The 17,946-nt window shown below is 53.8% G+C and overlaps 1 long non-coding RNA gene across 1 annotated transcript; it reads left to right on the top strand.

Moving 5' to 3' along the window:
• Nucleotides 1–2,595: 2,595 nt before the first annotated feature.
• LOC135179108 (uncharacterized) lies at nucleotides 2,596–17,643 on the top strand. The gene is made up of 2 exons (XR_010303918.1): nucleotides 2,596–2,767; nucleotides 17,161–17,643. It is a non-coding gene; the product is annotated as an uncharacterized LOC135179108 (long non-coding RNA).
• Nucleotides 17,644–17,946: the final 303 nt, after the last annotated feature.

The following is a 17,946-nucleotide window of genomic DNA, read 5'->3' as shown; positions in this document are numbered from 1 at the left end:
GAATGAGGCAGGAGAGTAGAAGCAGGATCTAGGTTACAGCTGTGAAATGAATTTAAGAAGCACTCTTATGTTCTGTGGCTGATCTTGAATCTGGCAGATAGGTGCTTTGGTCCTAGGGCTCAAAGCCTGGTGAGTGAGTGATCAGAATTCCCCCTTGAAATCTGCTGCAGGCTTTAAGAGGAACCTGGAGAAAAAAAAAACTGCATAGCAAAATCTAATTGAGATACAGAGGTTGTGACATGTCCGAGTGCATTTAGGGCATGGGAGTGCCCTGCACTGCACTCGGAGTGCAGGGCCCTGCTGCCTTCTGCACCTGCCCCGCCCAGGTGGATGATCCAGCTGTGTGCTGAGGCCAGCTGTGCTCACACCACTGGGCTGCAAACGGGTACCTGGAATCACTGCACTTACAGCACGGGGCATCTCCCCTGCCACCAGAAGGGTGGCACAAGAAAAAAAAGGTCTTTTCCATCCTAAAGCCTGGGACAATCCCAGTGGAATCCAGATCCCTTGCTGTGGGGCAAGTCAGGAGCTGGGCAGCCACTGGATGTCACTGACTGTGCACGGAGCCTGCAACCGGGACGGAGGGAGGGAGGGCTCTGAGGGGCTGGGAGCCATGCAGAGGAAGGAGATTCACCTACTCCATTCACAGGATAGTCTTCAAAACGATCTGCCGTGGAGCCGTGCCCCAGCCCCAAGCCCATGGTGCAGCAAGAGCCCCTATGGAGCAGATGCTGTGCTATGGGTGTTTCACTGGTCCAGCAGCCCTGCCCCTCTCGGCCTGGCTGGGCTCCACTTCTCTACATTCTGTGTCACTTCATCACCCTGCAGCCTCGTCTGGCATCTGACCTTTCTGCTGCGCTTGTCTGCAGCAAGGCAACCTCCTGCTTCGCTTCTCTCGGGGCTCCACATCACTGCACATGGCAGGTGGAAAAGTGTACCTGGGAAGGAGTCAGTTGTGAGACTAGGCATAAAAACATATCAGTGAATAGATCAGGACCCACTTGAAGGCCTGCCAGACCTGCCTGAGCACAAAAACATTTTTCAAGGTGGATATTTAACTCCCACTGGCTCCTGAGAACTCAGTGATTGCAGAAAATCCTCTTTTGCTTTGCACAGTGGAGAGAGACCTGAGCCCCCGTCCTCCGCTGCTGCAGAGTGCCCTGAGCCAGGCTGCTGTGATTTATGATGTGACACAGAGTTTGGAAGTTATGAAGGAAGAAAAGGAACATTTCAGGTTTCATGCAATGGCCTTAGATGGATTTAAATATGTGTGGACTGGAATGAGACTGTGACTGCAGAAAATAAACCCCGCTCCAGAGTGGTTTAGCACCAAGCTCTGGTGCATCCACGAGCACCAGAGCTTCCCCAGGGGTGACAGGAGCTCTGCAAGTGCAGCCTTGAAGGAACCTGAGAGGCCTCTTCCCAAAAGTGCAGCTACAAGTTCCATGCATCTAGCAGGGGTTTGATCTGTTGTCTACCAACGTGAACTGCTGCAGCATAGTAGCAGCTCTGGAATGATGGTGACGCATCGGGGCAGGAATGGTGGGGACACAGCGTGGCTGCCATGTCTGTGGCTGTCAGACAGCAGATTCCTTACAGCTGTGACTGTTCTGTGTCCAGGAGCAGAGGGGAAAGAACCTGCACTGTGCTCAGCATTGCTACAACTGCTTGTTCCTGCTGCTCTTTATGGTACTTGGATATGGAACGTGGATATGGGGCTGTGACAGTTTGGGTCTTCCCCGCCCCCCACACTTTAGAAATCACCCAGGCTAGACTCAGCAGCTCTGGAAGTTGAATGAATCTTATATTTACAGCAGCACAATATACAAGCAGCTATTTACAGTATATACAGTTATAGACAGAAATAGACAAGGTAAAAGGCAATACAGAAACACAACTCCCCTCCCAGAAACCTGAGTCCCCAGGAGGGGCTCCCAACCACCCCTGCACCTTCCCCCTGCCCCTCTCAACCTTACCCCAGTCCCAAGGAAGAACAGAGGTTTGGCCAGTGGTTATGAAGCAAAGTGGGTTAGGCCAAACAGGAGGGTGAGGTTAGAGAGATGCAGCTCAGCCAGCAGCCCCAGCGAGAGTGGTGCCGAGAGTGTTCTCTGATGTTTTTGTTTCTCGTGCCTGTACATCTCAGCAAGGCTGTGAGCAAAGCAGGCATCACCCTGGTTTTCTTTCCACAGCCTGTAATCTGGTTCTTCTCACCAAAACATTCCAGCCTGCTTCAAACTAGCACAGGTGATCCACAGGTACCTGAGATCAGCTCCAGCGAGTGACAGAGGACAAGAGGCAGCTGCAGCCAGTGCAAGGGCAGGGCTCCCACCAGCTGGGGTCTCAAAACCCTTGATGAAGGTGAAGAAAACGGCTTGGTATCACAGCTTCTACTGATTTCACTCCTGTTGGAGCTGTAGTTAATGTTGAGGTGATTAAAAAATAAGCTGACTTGATGCAGAAGCATCATGCAAGGAAAACAGAGGCAGCTCAGCTAAAATTGGTTTGAAAATGCTCATTAATTAAGCCAATGTAAATTTGCATAGATGTGGGCTTGCTAACCTTCTTTTCTCCCTCTTCCTACCTGAGTGGGACTAATTACTTCTCTAATTAGAAGGTGGTGATGTGGCTTTGGAATCCTTGATTACAGAGGCACTTCCTGATCTCCCTGGTTTGCCTGGATCCAAGCAGGGGAAGGATGCTCTTCTGGGATGAGCTGCTGCTCTTTCTGGCTGCAGTCTTGACCTTAAAAAAGGAGAAGAAGCCAAAAGTGAGTAAGCTGAGCTATTTATAGTTGAGCTAATTATTTTGACGTGGTATGACAGCAGTGGAGTCTGTTTTCTCTTCACTCAGTTAATGGCAATGGGAAAAGCACTGGGTGCCCTTTGAGCAGCGTTCCCTGGCTGCGGTGCCAGCCTTCGCTGCAGCCTCTAGCGGCAGTGGGGGCCCAGTGCTGCCCTGTGCTGTTGGGGAGAAGCTGAATGGAGGTTGCTGTTAGAGAAAACAATCCACTACACGGTGGGGGAAGCAGCACGCAGCAAGTCTGCACAAAGCACCACATAAAATTATACAGGTCACAGCTTGGACATCTTCTGAGGAGCTTGAGGTGGTTAAGGACTGGCTGATTGCAGGTAGGGAAACTGAGGCAGAAGCAGCTAAGCTGGCAAAGGCTGCAAAGCAAGAAGATAGCCAGAGAGTGCCAGTCTTGGTCCGTGGTCTCTAGGCTGCCCACAGGAGCTTTATTTCCACTGTGCTTTTCACTGCCTCCCACCTGCTTTTGTGCTGCTCCCATGCACAGGCTCTGGGAGAGAGCCCTGCTGGGCAGCAAGCAGAGCTGGAAGGTGGAGGGAGGATGTCTTGGTCGAATGTTTTTGTGCCTGATACTAAAAATTCTGCGGTGAAAAACAGGCCCTGAGCCCTGCAATGTGTTCTCTGGGTCTCTGGGGCAGGCAGTAAGAGCAGCTATCCCTGACCTCTGTTTTGGAGCTGGACAAGCAGCTCGGCTGGTTGCTCTTTGAAATAACACCGATGGAGTGGGTCCTGGTCTTTGGCCAAAGCAAAATCTGAGGCCCTGAACCGTTGAGAGTTATCCTGGTGGAAGAGCACTTCTCTGTTGAAGCCTGGGTCGTGTTCTGCTTCCCAGGCTTACCAAATCGCCTTCCCTTGGGGTGCTCTGCAGCTTGTCCCTCTCCACGACCACAAGGCCCCTGCCAGAGGCTTCGCCGTGCGTTGCAGCAAAAGGGCAAGGAAAGCAGGACCTTGCTTCTGCTTTGGAAGCTTTGGCCTGGAACCCCTCTACCTCTGGGCTGCTTTTGGTGGCCTTTCAGGCTGTCCAAGGTGCTGTTTGAAGCCTTTGAGCGAATGTCGCTGTGGTTTCGCTTTTCTTTCTCCGTTCCAAAGGTGTGGGTCAGGCAGCTGGAGGCACAGCACCGTGCTGATGGGCAGGCTCTGGCTGCTGCAGGCTGCGCAGGGCGCCGCAGGGCACCAGCTGCTATCTGCAGGTTGTTTCCTTTTATGCCCAAAGGACACAGCCAGTTCCTCAAACAGGCATTCGTGAGAGCCTCATTCATGGAAGTTTCAAAGGACACCTGTAGCTCTGCCTTGCGAAGCCCCAGCAGCCTGCCCAGCCCTTGCCAGCTGCGTGTGTACCCACGCTAAACGACGGCTGGGGCAGCGAGGCTGCCACCCAGGTGTCCTCTGCGTGCAGAGTTCAGGCACTCTTGCAAGGTGTGTCCCCTTCTCCCTGTTACAGAGAAACAAACTGTGAAGCACTTGGAGTTTTGACTCCAAGTCCTGCCTTATTGTTCTGTGCAGTGTAGTGCTGGGGGTTGCCTCCAGGGCTCCTGGCAGCTCCTGCAGTGCACCCTTGGTGCCAGAGGGCATTTGTGGCAAGTCCAGACATCGTCTGGCCACTCTAAAGCCCACTTCTGTGTTTTGTGCTGACACGGTTTGCTCCTGCTCTGACATGCTTTGGCATCTTGTGCCCGACCTTCAAGATCTTTCTCCTGAGAAGGAGCCTCTTGGCTGGCAGGAGAGCAGCATTTGAGTGCCTGGCAGCTCACTGGTCACTGCTGACCACCCAGAGTGTTCCCTGTGGGTCATGAGCAGCCTGGCATAAACTCGAGGTACTGAACATGGCCCCAGATCAGGACATGCCCAGCTGAGGCAGGTGCCCAGAAGGCAGCGGCATCCCACAGGGCAGTTCTGGGCAAAGGGATGGTGCCTTGGAAAGCCACCAAAGACTGTGCAGTGAAACTGCAGCCATCTGTGTGCAGGGAGGGTAATGGGCTCCTAGCCACTGATCTGGTGGCCTCTGACTGTCTCCAGCCCCAGAGTCCCTGGGGAAGGGTGAAGGGGACTTGCTCCAGGCTTCACCGGCACAGTGAGACATCTCAGAATCAGGCTCATGCCACGCTTGGGCAAGTGGCAAACAGACCTGTCTGCTGCAGCTGGCTCAGCTTCTGCTCCTGCAGGAGGGGAGCTCTCCTTTCCACCTTCCCTCCCTGCAGTGCCATCCAGGGAAACAAAACGCACTGCTAACATTGCTCTTTTCTCCTCCTACGTGCAGGCTCTTTCTGGGCTCTCTATTGAGCCCCATCCCACACAGGCGTGGGCAGGCACAGGCACACACATCGCAGCCTACAATTCCTCCTGTCCCTTGGGAGCAGCAGGGGCTGCTGAGGGGTTGTTTTTGTTCTCTGCAAGGGCTTTGGTGAAGTGACCTCTTGGTCTCCAACCCGAGCAGTCAGCTTGTGAGCCAGGTAAGGGCTGGGATGGCAGGCACCACGAGTGGGTGGGAATGGGCGCAGCAGCCTGTTGTAGACACTTCCCATTGATAAAGCTATGCTCAGGTGCAGCCACTTCTACCAAGAGGGTTACTAAGGAAACAAGGAGCCAATTTCTGGGAAAAACTCAGACACTTCTAATGAGCAACCAAAGCCACCCTTGTCCTTCAACTTCAGAGTCTGTTCTTTGGCCTCCTGTAACAGCAACTGCCTGATCACCAGCACTGCCACCACACTGCTGGCCCGGTCCTGTCACCGTGGCAGGGTGCTGAGCCTTTGCCATCAAACACACAGGCTCTGAGTCACTCCTGCTGGCAAGGGAAACAGGAGAATCCATCTGGGCATAGAAATCATAGAATGTCAGGGGCTGGAAGGGACCTTCTGACTAAATTGCCATGCTCTGCCATTTCCATGTTTTTCTCTTTCCATGGGAATGGGTTGGCTACTCCTGAGGCTGCAAGGACAAGAATCCCAGACACTGCAGAGCAGTTTCACTCAGAGCTCAGCAAGGCTGCTGCAGGGAGAGCTCTGCAGAGGGTACTCAGCTTCTTCCCATAGCCCCAGCCAAGCCCCTACCAGCCTTGGGGCAGTGTCCCCTGCACCCAGCTGAGGCTGTGGGGGGACACAGTGGTGATGTCAGCAGGCATAGGAAGAGCAGGTGGTGCCTGAAGGAGGAGGTCTGAAGGCACAGGAAGAGGCTAGACTCGCTGCTCTGGCCACTTGGTGCCAGGCTTGGAGGCAGGGTTTGCAGTGCTGGGGATCAGACTGGGTAAGGGACAAGGACAGTGACCTTCAGCTCTCCCACCAACAAACCTGAGTGAGCTGTGGGAGAGAGCCTTCTCCTCGGGCACATGATGGCACCACACTCAGCTGCAGCAGGAGGCACTGCTGGGGCTGTCAGGAGAGCCTGCTGCATGGCACCAGGAAATCAGTGTTTGGCTGATTTGACAGAGTGAAACCCCCAAGGAAGGTCACCCTGTGCAGTACTGGACCTGGGTTTTTTCACATTAGGGTGCTGGTTTACAGAGGTGGCAGCTGGGCCACAGAGCACAGTCATGGCTGCTAATTTCCACTGCTTCTCGGGGGGAAGAGCTCCCCTGACCAGCCCCGTGTGACCCCAGAGTTGTGCGCAGGCGCCGCTGCCCCGCTCCAGCGCCAGCTCCACCGCCCGCTGCACCTGCCGACCCTCTCGGGATCATGGGGGGGCAGGATGAGCAGGCAATGGGAATGTTTTGGGAATGAGCCCCAGTGGCATTCCCTCTGGGATCCCAAATGGCACAAGCAGCCTGGCTATTTGCAGTGACCCCAGAGCACAGCCCCAGCCCATCCAGCCCTACAGCAGCTGATAACCAGGACGTGGAGGTTCCAGTGTCAGAAACTCAGAGCCCCCCCACACAACAGTTTGTACCCAAAACACAGCCAGGGTCTGCCCAGCCCCAGCATATGTCCTTGCCAGGAACAGGCACAGGTGACACCAGCACATCATCAGTCCCAGGCTGATGGGGTTGAAGAGCTGCAAAATCCTTGGGTTTACCCAAGTAAATGGGGAGCAGCCCAGACCCACTTGAGCCCTCAGATAGACACAGCCCTGAGCCCTGCCTGGGAACAAGCAGCTAGAGCATCTAACTGAAAACAGCAATGAAAAACGTTGTGGGTATTGCTCCTTCCATGAGGAGTTGCTGCTGCAGCAAGGAGTGCAGATCAGGGAAGGAAACTTCTGCCCTTTGCTTTCAGCCACTGAAATCCAGGTCTGAAAGTGAGCGTTCTGGGGGTTTTAATTAAAAAAAACAGGCGTACCTGGGCATTGAGAGTGCTGAAAGAAGCGTTTTGAAACCAAAGCTAAGCTTTTAAGCCTTCAAGAACTGCTGGCAGAGAGCAAATGCTGCCTCCTGTTCATGTGCTGAGAGTGAGGGCTTTAACTTCAGCCCTGCTGAGAGGCTCCTGTGAGCCCACTCTGCCTGGCTGGAGCCATCTCCACATCACCTGAGCCTGAAGGCACAAGCCCACAACTCCATGAGTTTTTTACAGCCATTTTTGTATGTTTCACTTTTCCACATACTCTGAAGTTTGTCGTCCAGCCTCTGTGACTGGCTCTGGAAGCTGTGAGGGGTTTGCAGCAGGTGGGTTTACCAAAGAGCTGGCATGGAAGCCCATCTCCTGTATGGAAAGGGTCGCTGAGAGATGGAGCTTGTACTCCAAAAGCCTTCCTGAGACTCTGCTGAGACTGCCAAGCAGGATTTCCCTGCAGCAGCAAGTGTTCTGCCCTGCTGCTCCTGGGGCTGCCCAGTGCTGTCACTAAGGAATGACTGAGTCCTGAGCTCTGCTAAAGAAAGAATATTTTCTTCTTCAGCTCCTGAACAGCACTGCAGGGACCATAGACGAGAAGCAGGCAGTGCCAGGCAAGCACTTGGCTGGGGGTGGTTTGGGGGTGTCCTCTCCCTGGGTACAGGCACCCCCCCCGCCTCACTTGGCATCAGGGTCAGCAGCTTTAGGCTCAGAGCTATCACAAGGGCAGCCACAGTTCCTTGGTTTGAGTCCCTGAGTTTCTGCATCCAGGCTCCAAATCAGCCCAAGCTGACTTGAGATGGTGCCAAGCTGGCCTGAGGGTTGAAAGGCAAAGTCTGCCCAGGAAATCTCCTGGTGAGCGTCTGGAGAGGGCAGAGGGGCAGTGTCTGTGGTGTCTGCACGGCACTAACTATCTGTGTGCTTAGCCTTCCAGAGACTCACAGGAAGCCCAAAGGTCCACACAGGTTGGCTCCACTCCCTAACCTTCTTGGTGCTGAGACCCCCAGAACAAGCCTGCTCCAGGACTATTGCCCTCTGGGGTGCCTTGTCTCCCACCAGACCACTCCCCTGGCACTGAAGCTGATTGAGCCATCCCCACCTGGGGACAACGTTGCCATATGGCTGCTCTGGGGAGATTGGTCCCTATTGGGGGGCATCACCATCACCCCATGCCAGGATGGGAGCCCAAACCCCACAGAGATGCTTCTCTTGGTCTGAGGTGTGGAGAGGCTGAGTCCGGCCTTGCAGAGAGCTGGTTTGGCAGGACTGAGAGAGGAAGGTAACCAGAAAGGGGATCTGAGGTTATTTATAGGCAGAGCACCGGCTGCTGAGAGCAGCAACATTTGATCGGGGACCACCCCGGTGGAAGCCCGCAGGGTGAGGGGCAGCCTGCCCCGGGGCACCTCGGTCACTGGCAGGTCTCCCTGCTGCCTTGCCAAATCGCCCTCTCTGGGGCTGGGCTGAAGGGCAAACGTGTGAGGCTTGAGCTGGGGGAAACCCAGCGCAGAGCAGGTCCCCGGGGCTGAAGTCTCTTCCATTTGTATGCAAATGCTGAACTAGCACAAGGCAAAGTTTCTGGGTTTAAGGCTGGTTTGCGCAGTTTAATGATTTCCTCAGGTATCTGGGGTTATTTATGCCCATTCTCCAGAGGCTCCTGGCCCTTTAGGGTTTTTTAATGGCATTTTGTGAGCGCGTTTTAAATTAAACATTGATGAAAGACTCCTTGCTCGAGAGGAGGGGGCCGGAGGAGCAGGCGGCCAGCTCCGGCGCGAGCACTTCGTTATCTTCAGCTTAATTTCGTCCAGTAGTTAAGCACCTGCCTGGAGCCAGGTATGTCCTTACGTCCACCTCTGCTCAGCAGAGCCTGCAAACTCGTGGGGCTGCGCTCAGCCGGGGCCGGGGATGTTTCGCGAATGCTTAAGCACCCCCAGACCTGCAACCGGAGCAGCCCTGGCAGGTGATTAGCTGCCTGCCCTTAGAGCTGGGGGATCTGTCATAGTGCTAAGAGCGCTGTAAAAATTCCTTACAATATCCCATTTCTGGTCAAAGCAGGAGCAGCTCCTCCCTGGTGGCACAGGCTGCCTCGCACCGTTCCCGGCAGGGGAGGGAAGGAAGGATGCTTGCCCGGTGAGGGAAGCTCTGTGGCAGTGCCCACTGTCGTACTGCTCTATATTTGGATGTTGTTGGACACAGAGTGCAGGTCCCTGCCTGGAGCTTGTGGGTATGCTGGAATACAGATGATAAATGGCTCCCGTGATCCACTGGAGCCACTCTGCTGAGTGTGCCTGAGCCCTGTTCCACTCACTGCCTGTCCCTGTCGTGGTGCTTCCTCCAACAGCCTTTCTGTGTTAAGGCTTCCAGCATGTAGGTGTTTAGGACTAGACATAACTGGAGGGAAAGCACAGACCGTGTATGTCCTGGGTAGAGTCTGGTAGTTCGTCAGTCCAGACAGGCAAGGATCAGTGTGGCTTCCCTGGAGACCACCCAGTCAGATCCTGGGCATCTCCTGTGCTGAGCTGCTCTGGAACTTGGGAGACTGGCAGCGCCTGGACTCTCAAATCAAATTATCCTGGAAAGCAGAAAGGCTCAAAGTCCTGAGCCAGAAATTGGTATTTCTGGCCGTCAGCAACAGCCTCAGATGGCAGCGTCTGTAATCCAAGTGTGGATCCAGCACTGCAGCACGATGCAGTCCCCTCACAGCTGCCATGAGCACTGTGCCCTGGCCAGCAGGGGTGACACCATGCCAGGAGTTACCTGGTGCAGCGGGCGCCGAGCAAGCAGGGCTCTGCAGCCAGGGTAAGGAAATACTTTGCTACTGTTTGAAATAGAAACAAAAGCTCTGCTTAAGAGCAGTGCCCCCAACACAAGTTGCCCACGCATCCTCCCCACCGTCTGCTCCTGTGTCCCAGGTGCTATGGGTGAGCCTTTGGGTGAGGGCTCCCATCCTGTGCCGGGAGCCACAGGTGCACTGAAAAGCAAGAGCTGAAGTGGTGCTTTGGGTCCATTTGCTGCTGGTTTGGGTAAAATGCTGAGGATCCTCCTTCTCCTTCAGACAAAGCCAGCTGCTGACCACAGCACTAGCTCCAGGTGAAGGGCTGAAGCCTGGGCAGGAGAGAAAATAAATTAAAAAGTCAATGCCAGTGTTCAGATGGGGATGATCCAAGCACCACAGGGAGGATCAGATGTATTCCCAGCTGTCCAGCTGAAACTCATCCTTAGGATGGGACAAAGCTGAAGTCCAGACCCAAAGAGCTCTCAGGTGTTTTGGGCTTGGGAATCTGCTCTGGTTGTAACTTTGCAGCTGCCTCCCTGCCTGTCTGGTCCCCCAGTACTCGCCTTGCCTGTGCAGCTCCATCACTGCTGAATCCCTGCTTTTATCTGCTGAGGCACAGGGGACATTTAACAAATCCCATCCTTGTCAGAGCAGATCCCTGTGCTGTGAAGCTCTTGGCTATTCCTATCTTTTTAAAAGTCTTTTAAAAAAGAAGGGGAAAAAAAGTTGTTTGTGGTGCTGAGGGTATGGAACGAGCTAAAGCTTGGTGCCATTTTTAGCACTCTTGGAACAGAGAGAATTGGAGGAACCGAAAATATATGTATGCTTAATCGCCCCCAGGAAAGGCTGCCATAATATTTTGGGTTGCATAAGCAAACTAAATTGGAAATCTGGAATCTATTCAAGACCTTTTGATCAGGGAGCTTTGCAAGTGCAGAAAAGTAAAAACACAGACAGATGGGGATTAGAGTTGAGCATCAGGAGAATAATTTCCTCTTTTAATTTCAGTTCCGCCGACACATAAAAAGCTTTAACAATCCCCTTACATAACTGCCTGCCCCGCAGCAGCTCCTGCCCTCAGCCCTCCACTGCCTGCTTTGGCTGCACCCAGGTGAGAGGCTCCTTGCACAGCAGCCGTCCTCCACACGCCCCTCCAGAAACCTGGGCAAGCGTCCTGGCCAGAATTAGAACCAGGTGTGGAGGCTGATGGGGGCTGCAGGAGCCTGCTCTGAGACCCTGCTGGGTGTGCAAACCCAACCCACGGCCCCTGGCAAGCCCCAGCCCTGTTCTGTCCCCCCCTCTTTGTTACCAGATCAGCTTCTGTGGGAGCACAGGGATTAGGCGGAGGAGCAAGCAGAGAGATCTTTGCCGATTGTTTGACATTGGGAAGAGCAGCCCGTGGCACATCTGGAGTTACTCTAACAGTAAGATCTCCAGCAGCAGGCACTGCCACCGTCGGAGACTGGCAAGATGCCCCTGAATCTGAGGCTGCACAGGCTGGGTGAACCGATTGGATTTCTGCTCCTGCCTCCCCCAGGGGAGTCCTCTGCACACAGTGGCTGATGTGGAGTGATGCAAGGAAGCACTGAGAGGAGGGTCTGAATAGGACCACTTACATCTTGTCATCAGCCAAGTGGCCATGACTGCTGAGCTGGTTTTGAGCAGCCTCTGATGCCCCAGAATAGCCACTTAAGAACTCTGCCTGCTGGGATCTGCTCCCTGGACTGCTGATGTCTGCAGCCTGTAGGTAAAAGCCACTTCTCCCAGAGAGCTGAAGGGGTTTGCTAGCAGCTCCAGCTGGAGTGACTTTCCTTGCATTTCACTCTTGTCAGGTGAACTTTGGGAGTAGGGCTGAGGTTCCCCAGACACTTCTGCTTCTCTTCACATCAATTAACCTCACCCACAGGCAGGCATCTGTATTGCTAGCAGTGCTCTGTGGCACTCTGCATGGGCAGGAGCTCAGAGCAGCCTTCAGGAAGCCTCAGCAGCAAAAGCAGAGCTTTTCCTCCCACCATGAGAAATCCCAAACTGGCCAAGACAGATCCTTGGAGGTCTCCCACCACAGACCCCACTCCAGCCCCTTGGGGAAGGGTACTGGGAGAGAATCGTGACCTCCTGGCTAACGGTGTCAGAGCGCAGACTGGAGCTGTGTGGAGGCTGCTGAGTTAGGTGCCATGCTGGGCTCAGGACCTGGGAGCAGGCATCTGTTTTTCATACTGAACCCCTGAGCAGCCCGGAGCCCTGTCACCCACTGGACATGGGGACCGTGCTCGGGTTTGGGTGACAAAAAGACCACAACCAGAAGAGTTAGATGTGTGTGAGTGGTGCTCCCCAGGCTGATTTGCCATAGTGAATAAATAAAAATAAGGGAGAAGCATTAAAAATTCATCTTCACACTTGGCTGGCACGTCATTTCCATTCCAGTGGGCTACACTGTAGGTGCTCATGAGATCACAGGCTGCTATTTAGGGAGGAAACCTCTCCTTACATAAATGCCTGATTATGCAACTGCCATGGAAACCAGAGATGACAACCATGGATCAGCTTATCTTGGCCCTTCCCTTGGAGTGCAGGATTGTTCCTTCTGTTTTATGTTTTGCTCAAAATTTTAAGAAGTGATGGGTGGCTGCTGGCTGCCTGGCTGGAGAAGAAATGATTTATAGTAGGAGCTGAGCTGTTGCTCTCATGGAGTTGATTTGCTTTGGGAACTCGAGAAGTGCTTAAAGCTGCTGGTTGCATCCCACTGTCCTCACACCAGCCTCTAGCCCAGCCCTGAGCTTGTGCTTTTGAAGGTCCATTCCTTCCCTGCTCAGAGCACAGGCCAGAGCCTGTGCTAGGATGTTCCTAGCATTCTGCCTGCCCTTTCTTTAAAGTCCATCCCCAGACCCCATCGCCTTTCCAAGTGGTGCTCATTTCTCCGGGCTTGTGCCCCGCCACTGCATCCCTTGCTGCTTGGCCAGACAAATTCAGCTCCTCTGAAGCTGTTCTCACAGCTCAGCCTCGCAGCCACACTCATTGTGCTGCTACACAGGGAAACCAGTGGGGATTGGCACTTTAATCTCCTGTCCCTGGTTGAAGACCCCCCCCCAGCTGCCAGCAGTGAATGGCTTTCCTGTCCCTTCCATGTACTTACAGAGGCTGCGCTCGGCTTTCACCTGCCTGTGCTGTCGCCGATGGCTCTGGTCTCCTGTCCCCCTGCAAAATGGCTTTTTTTTGCCTTGCTTTGATTTTAATAAGCAGATTATATTGCAGCTTGGTTTCTTACCATCAGCAGGGTAAGAAACCTGTCACCATCTGTGTGGTCCATGCCAGTTCTGCAGAATTAACTGGGTTTAGACCAAACCCTTTGGGTTGTCTGGTCCCACCAGACCTGGCCTCATGGGAGGACGTGCAACAGTGTGAAGACTGAATGATTAAAGCTGCCAGTGGTAGCTGCCCTCAGCTGGGTGAATTGGTTCCTCTTGCCTTGTGTTTGCTGCTGGCTCATAGGGGTTTGTTTGCTGCTGTTTTCCCTGAGGGTGGTCTCCCTGCTTCCTCTTAATCCCAATGGTTACTGCACTCTCTTGTTCCCCTCATGTCCAACTCAGACAGTGACAGACCACTGCAGTGTGCATCTCAGGTTCTTAAGACCTGGTTAGGACCATGTTTAAAGAGCTTTAAGCAGTAAATGCTCTTTATCTGTATCTGGGCTTTGCCCTGTCTCCTAGGGCAAATTAAATTTAGGCTCTATCAGATCCCAGCAAAGAAACAGACTGCAGAGTTGAGGCTTCTCCTCTCGCAGGAGACACTAGACCCATCATGTAGTCGTTCCTTGGTGCCAAGCAAAAGCTGCCAGCTGCTGGAGAACAAAGAGAGAAGCCAACACCTGATGAGCAGGAACTCAGAAGACAAAAGGGCTCCGTGCTGAGCCCTGGGATCAGGAAGATGAGCAAATTCTCACTGAAGCAATTCGAAAAACTCTTTCAGCATGGGCATGGCTCCTGCTGGCAGCCCTGCCAGGCCCCTGGGCACTGGCCCATGACACCACACAACACCGGGGCCACCAGCTGGGCTGAACTGTCCATTCTCTAGTGGCTTTGTGATCATAGAATCATAAAATCAACCAGGTTGGAAGAGAGCTCCAAGCTCATCCAGCCCAACCTAGCACCCAGCCCTGCCCAGCCAACCAGACCATGGCACTAAGTGCCTCATCCAGGCTTGGCTTCAACACCTCCTGCCACAGCCACTCCACCACCTCCCTGGGCAGCCCATTCCAATGCCAATCACTCTCTCTGACAACAACTTCCTCTCACATCCAGCCTCAACCTGCCCTGGCACAGCTTGAGGCTCTGTCCCTTTGTTCTGTTGCTGCTTGCCTGGCAGCAGAGCCCAACCCCACCTGGCTACAGCCTCCCTGCAGGCAGCTGCAGGCAGCAATGAACTCTGCCCTGAGCCTCCTCTGCTGCAGGCTGCACACCCCCAGCTCCCTCAGCCTCTCCTCACAGGGCTGTGCTCCAGGCCTCTCCCCAGCCTTGCTGCCCTTCTCCAAACACCTTCCAGCACCTCAACATCTCTCTTAAATTGAGGAGCCCAGAACTGGACACAGTACTCAAGGTATGGCCTGACAAGTGTTGAGTACAGGGGAAGAATAACCTCCCTTGTCCTACTGGCCACACTGTTCCTGGTCCAGGCCAAGATGCCATTGGCTCTCTTGGCCACCTGGGCACACTGCTGGCTCATCTTCAGCTTACTATCTACCAGTACCCCCAGGTCCCTTTTTTCCTGGCTGCTCTCCAGCCACCCTGTCCCCAGATGAGGACAAGTGTTCAGGAGGAACTCCTCTAACTAACTGAGAGGAGAGTTGTGGAATCTCCAGGGCCAGGTCAGTCACCATTTGGGGTTTTTGTTCATGATCTGGTTTGGTTCTCCCCCGAGGCACTGATACCAGGAGCTGCCCCAGATACCAGGAGCTGTTGCAGTGGGGCTCTTTCTGTGACACAGGCCTCAGCTGACCGGCAGTGGAGGGACAGTGCCTATGTCACAAAACCCAGGGCAATGCCTTCCAGACCCCACTGCACTGAGACAGATTTGACTCCAGAAAATTCAGCCCTCAATCTCACCCTGTTTACCTTCCACCACCAAGAAGCTGGTGACCATGGTGCTTATGAGATGATTTATAAGACCAGAGCACTCCAACTAGTCATCTTAAATCACAGCAATTGCACTATATATAAGCAGACTTTTTTTTTGGAGCAGGTCAGATGAGGTCCAGCCTCCTCTTCAAGTATTTAAGAGAGCCCTTAAAAGTGCTCTCTGCACTTCTCAAAAGAACAATCTGCCCCAGGGAGAACTTGCTTGGTCCCCTCCCCAACGCTCCTCAGCAGATGCCCATGTTGCTGCCATCCCTGCTTCCCCCAGCAGACATGTTTCTGCAGGAATTATCTCTGAACTCCATCTGCAAGAGCCTTCTACATTAATTCCAGCCTAAAATGAAAGGCAGGAGGACCAGCATATTTAATAGGATGGAAAAGGCAAAATGAGAACCACACAGGGATCTGGGAGCTTCCCCCTGCATGGATTCCGGAAGGGGCAAGGGGCTGGCAGCAGGGCGGCAGGCGCAGAGGTGCTGCGCGTTCAGCGCGGGCGCTAATGACATCTCCTCTGTCTAAATGATGTTATCAGGAAACATCTACATTGTGCGCATGGCTCGAGATTACACTGAGAATAGAATGTTCTCTGCAGCGGGAGCACGGCTGCAGTAAATCAATGAGGATGCACTCAGGAGCATCAATTAAAGGTAATGCAAGTCTTTAGTGCAGTGTCAGGGAGCCAGCAGGGTTTGAAATTCCTGCTTTCCCAGCCCTTCCTCTCTCCCTGGGAAAGCGACACAGCAGAACCACTCAGAAATTCATAAGGTTTAAAAATAAGATACTTGTCTCCTCTTGTTTGTGCTCCCTGCCATTTCCCAGCGTGGCAGACAAGCATCACGTTTCTCTTCAAGAGATCTCCAACTGCTGCTGGGGGAAGGAGCTGCCCTGTGCTAGTGCCACCAGTCGAGCGCCTTGGTTTCAGGGCATCTGCTCGGGGACACCTGCAAGCTGATTGCCTGAGATGCCAAGAGCCAGTCGCTGCTTCCAGCAGCAGAGAGTTCAGTTTTCCCAGCCCTGCCGAAAATCAGGTCCCAAGGATCTTTCAGACCAGCACCTGGAAAATCCAGACTCTGAAAGTTGCCTTTTGAATATAAAATAACAAATCTGCAACAGGAGTGGGAGCAGACTCCAGACCTTTTGCCTTCCTAGGGCGCACTGCCCGCTGCTCGTTAGCAGAAGATCTGGCCACCTTTGGGCACAATTAGCAAGGGGATATACGTAAGTGCCATCATCTCCTCTGGTCCCAGCGGTTTCCTGTTATTGAGAAGCACGGGAAATTAATGCAAAGCCTCCTCCAGCCTATTGATTCTGGGCCCCTTTCACTGACATTAATCCAAACGTGAAACCTGAGCCTAGGTTTGAGCCTTCTCTGTGCTCAGCGAGGATCATGCACAGGGTTCCTGCTCAGGCCCATTTGTTACCTCCATGACACTCGTCCATCATCATGGTTGTGACGGTGAGAGGTGGAAAATTTTCCCCTAGCTACTCAGAAGAGCAAGGACCTTACCCGAATTTATAAGCGCCTTCAGCCGAGCTAATTATTCAGGCAGGGGATTTTTCACTGCGTGGAGCACAGGCGAGCAGATTTCATTCATAACTGAAATGCCAAACAGCTTTAGCACCTTTGGGTTTCGTAACTTATTGTATTAATATTCAGGTGGAGTTTTTAATTTTGGGGGGCTCTGGGTGGGGTTTTTTTAATGCTTTTTCCCTCTGGGCAAAAAGCTGCTCCCTTTTCGTCAGAGCCCCGATAATGAATTGCCGTGCACAAAGGCGGTCATACAATACGCAGCGGCGGCAGCGCCAGCGAGAATCTTTGGGAAGGGTTTCCATAGAAACATTGACGTCCTGCTGGCGAACAGGACACCGAGTTCCTTCAATGGGAGCTGTGGGGTTTTAAAGGAGCAGCGAGATGGCAGAAAGCCAAGCCGGCAGAGCTATGACTCTGCATCTCCCAGCAGAACAAGGCGGGTTGAACCGGTGGGAGGCAAAAAACCGCAGCCCATAACCCAATTACCCCGGCGTTATCAGGCTGCCGGGGCTGATGGCTGCTGCTGGGACCGTGCCGAGTGCAGCCTGGTAAATAATTGCAGTGCTGGCCACAGAGCAGGGGAGCCTGCAGCCAGGAATCATAAATTCTCGAGGCTGTGAGCGAGCAGCTTCTAAAAAATCTTGTCACATTTTGTCATAGGTTCCATCCCCAGAAGCCCTAAACCCAGCACGAATCGGTGTGACGCAGGCACAAACCTCCCAGGGCCAAGCAAGGTTGCACCCCGGCGCTGCGCACCCTCCCCTGCCTGCCTTGCCATCAGACAAGCGTTCGCTCCTGTTCCACCTCCGGGTTTTAAATAGCTGCGTGTCTACACCGCGGCCAAGCAGCTCTGTCTGCGAGGGGCTGCTTCTGGAAGGGAAACAGAGGAAATGCTTTTGCCAGAAACGCTGTGAGTGGTGCAAGCCAAAGGGGAGCCTGCAAAGGCTCCGCCGCCCAGCGCTCCCCCGTGGCTTTGTTGGGGCTCACCAAAGGCTGTGTTTCGGAGCAGCCTTCAGATCAGATGAATGAAGGTCCCTTCTTGGGAAGGTGTGACCACCTCCGGGCCCCTCCGGCGCCCGGGGACACCAGCTGGAGCCTTGCCACAGGCTGTGAGGACCTTGGCTCCAGACCCGGAGCCAACGTGCCCGAGCCCTCAGCCCAGACACGCGAGCAGCCGTCCGGCACAGCCTGCTGCTCCCAGCCCTCACGGCTTCCCCGGCGCCCTGCCTCCGAGCTGATGTCTCTGTCACGGTGCAGACAGCTCCCTGGTGCTGTCCCATGCATCCCAGTCAGCGTCTCGTGTGTGTCGCCCTCCCAGACACCCGAGCATCCTTCCGTGGCTAGTGACACCAGGTGAGGAGCACCTTTGGGGCTCTTTCTCTGATTCTTTCCAGTGCTGATCTGGCAGAAGTGATTCGTTGTTTACACGGCAAACCCTTGTGGTAT

The sequence above is a fragment of the Pogoniulus pusillus genome, chromosome 11 (assembly GCF_015220805.1).
Source record: "Pogoniulus pusillus isolate bPogPus1 chromosome 11, bPogPus1.pri, whole genome shotgun sequence".
In the NCBI taxonomy this organism is placed as follows: domain Eukaryota; kingdom Metazoa; phylum Chordata; class Aves; order Piciformes; family Lybiidae; genus Pogoniulus; species Pogoniulus pusillus.
This window is presented reverse-complemented; position numbering and strand designations above follow the sequence as displayed.